The following is a 3,348-nucleotide window of genomic DNA, read 5'->3' on the forward strand; positions in this document are numbered from 1 at the left end:
CTCGGCAGCGGAGTCCTAAAACCGCGCTGACAGAGTTTCACGAGCGCGCCGGCGTGCTTTCCTCGTTTGCGTCGCCTGGAGCGCTTGTATAGGAACGCAGCTCCTCCGACTAAAATGTCCAGTAAAACATCTGAATGCTCAAATGTCGGCAGAAAGTTATTTGGTGTGCTATTTCTGATGTCCAGGAGTTCGTTCCTAGTAAAGCTGATCGGGAAAAAATTGCTTAAGACAGGACAAACAAACAAAAAAAGTACAAGTACCAAGTAGCGACAAACCATGGCTGCCATCCGCGGCGCCATCTTGCTGATAAATACATGAATAACAGTTTCAAGGTCTTTCTTAGAAAGCATCATTTTGATTTTGGCAATAGATCTTAGCTGAAAGAAACTGCTTTTAACAATAGCACTAATCTGCTTATCGAAACTAAAATTCGAATCAAAAATGACACCAAGATTTTTGACACAGTCATGAACATTTGAAGATGGATGAGAAGAGAACCAAGCTGATTAAGTATGTCAGAGGTCAAATCTGGTGGGGCAAAGATAACAATTTTGGTTTTGTCATTGTTTAGCTGTAAGAAGTTCATGTCCATCCAACATTTTATGTCACACAGGCAGTCAAACAGGCCAGACACAGAACCATTCTTATGGAACCATTCTATTCTCAGGAGTTAAAGGGGATGTTATACAACACACTTTCCTTTTTTTTTTCTTCTCACTTTTACCTTTTATGGTATTGAAAATGGGGGAGGGGGTTTGTACCTTTGTCACTTTTTTCACCCCTGATGAGTTTGTATCCTTCCATGCCCAAGCTAGTTAATGGGCTTTTGGTCATTAACTTACAGAAAGTTTGCTGTGGGAGTTTGATTTAGGGGCTAGAATAGAGGGGGGCGCCAACACTGATCTTGCATACCCCTCAGCAAATGTGCAGTTGCGCCCCTGGCTGTCGCCCTTCCTACGTAACATCCAAGTCAGTAAAAAATGAAAAGTTATGTCACTGTCATAATAAAAAGTCTCCTGTCTGACCTGCTGGTTAAAAAGAGTTAAAAGTGGATTGAGCTTTGAAAGAGACACTGTTCCCCAGGCGGCTTTCTCTGTGGGATCTGAGACAGAGTGACACACGGACAAGTATAGGCTACTTTGGGCTTCAGGCGTTTGCTTAAACGGATAAATACACACAAAAATATACCAAAATGTCCGTCTTGGCGAGTTTTCACTTGAATGCAGTCGGTTATGTCTTTAGTAAACATACATTTGGGAAAGTAATCAAATGCTTGTCAGTATATTAGATCTGTGCATTCGGTCTTACAGTGAAAGCATCCTAATAAACCTCCTGCTGTCTCTGTCATTTAATGTTATTTAAACAAAAGAAAACGAGAATTGTTCTCTGCTCTTCTGAATAGCTAGTAACTTTAATAGCAATCATTGTACTGTTTATATAATTCATATGGTGAAGATGAATTAATGGCAGTGCATACAGTGTTTTATTTTTACATTTGATTATTCAATTATTTGTAATTGTCTTCTTTTTAATTGTATAACTGACTGTTACATTTACATTTAGCCATTTAGCAAACGCTTTTATCCAAAGCGACTTACAAATGAGGACAATAGAAGCAATCAAAATCAACAAAAGGGCAATAATAGTCAAGTGCTGTGACAAGTCTCGGTTAGCCTAATGCAGGACACGTAGCAAAGGTTTGTTTTTTTTTGTTAAAAAGAAAGAAAAACATGTAGATAGGATAGAAAAAAAAAACAGGGAACGTGTTAGAGGGTCTTTTTATTTTAAATAAAAATAAAAAAAAGTCAAACGAATAGAGAGCGCAAGTGTTAGAGGGTCAAGTGTTTTTATTCTTTCTTAGAGGGTCAAATGATGATTGAAGAGATGTGTTTTTAGCCGTTTCTTGAAGATGGCTAAGGAAATAGGATTACAGTTTCAACTTCTCTGAAAGATCAGGTTAAGTCAAGTCACCTCATATAGTTCTTTATACAATTCAGATTATGTCAAAGCAGCTTTACAGAGTTAAAGAGGACAATAATGTTTCAATGCAAACACAATTAAATTCTGCTTTAAAGCAGCTCTAAAAAGAGCACAATAGTAACAGTCAATTTTTCAGTTAAAGTCAGTTCATTGTGGATTCAGTGATGTCATCATCCAGCTCAGTTCAGCTCTCTTTCAATAGTGTCTGGGCAAACAAGTCAAAACCATTGCCAAATATTAAGTGTTCTCAAATAAGCAAGCCAGTTTACATGGTTGGGGGTCATTTTGGGGTTCTTATGAATGCATTGACAGGGGCCCCCTGACAAACGTTTGCTTAGGGCCCTCAGAAGTGTAGGACTGGCACTGCTTAAATTATTTAGGAAGAGATTATAATGACAAAGCACCTCTATAAATTAAATTACTGTGTCTGTCATAAACATCCTTCACAGATATAAAAAGCTTAATAGGAACTCGCTGAGGTGAACCTGGCATGTGCAACAGAACAGGATTAACTGGAGAGACGCTCCGGCGGACAGCAAGGATCAGAGAGGAGATGATGACCAGGGAAGACGTCTCTTTAGGTAAGATTACATTCCCACCCATGATTGCATGATAATCAGCTTTGCCTGCACATACCAGGGGAGAAGCAAGGGGGAAAAGCCCTCGTTTCCCCGGCAGGGGATAATGGGACTGAAACAATCCACCACCTCCTCATACTCAGTGAGTGGTGTAGACTTATCACACAAATACATTTTTATTCAGCATTTTAAATTGTTACAACAATGTTAAGATTTAAAAAAATAATTTAATTTTTTTTAAAGTGTACTTCATACCATTTTTATCTCCATGGCAACAACAGGACACCGTCGAGACAGGGGGTTATTGGAATATAACTTTTTTTTTTTATTGCAACAAATAGCACACCATCATTTGTTGGAGGACTGAAAGGAAACATAACTGTGCGGTCACTGTATCTCCCTGAAGGCCCTCTTCTCTGAGTACTTCAGCTTGTACTTCCTCTTAAACCTGAAAGAAGAACAGGAAAATTTATAAAAAAAAAAAAAAGGAAATTAAACCAAAATCATTGCAGCTAACACCACTTTAACATCTTCATTGATTTTATACAAATAAAGCAGTAAAACACTGAACTTACTTGGCTCTTTCTCTGGCCTCAATGTTTCTCTTCTGTAAACTCTTAAATCTGCCTTTTAGGATGCTGCCCTCTGGCTGCATGACAAAGAAACACATTATTACAAATAAGATGTGGTGGAAAGAGTACTGAAAAAATATACTCAAGTAAAAGTACCATTACCTTCCAAAAAATGTAGTGTGAGTAGAGTAAAAGTACTTGTCCAAAAAACTACTTGA

The sequence above is a fragment of the Sinocyclocheilus anshuiensis genome, unplaced genomic scaffold (genome assembly GCF_001515605.1).
Source record: "Sinocyclocheilus anshuiensis isolate Anshui unplaced genomic scaffold, SAMN03320099.WGS_v1.1 scaffold24, whole genome shotgun sequence".
Classification (NCBI taxonomy): Eukaryota; Metazoa; Chordata; class Actinopteri; order Cypriniformes; family Cyprinidae; genus Sinocyclocheilus; species Sinocyclocheilus anshuiensis.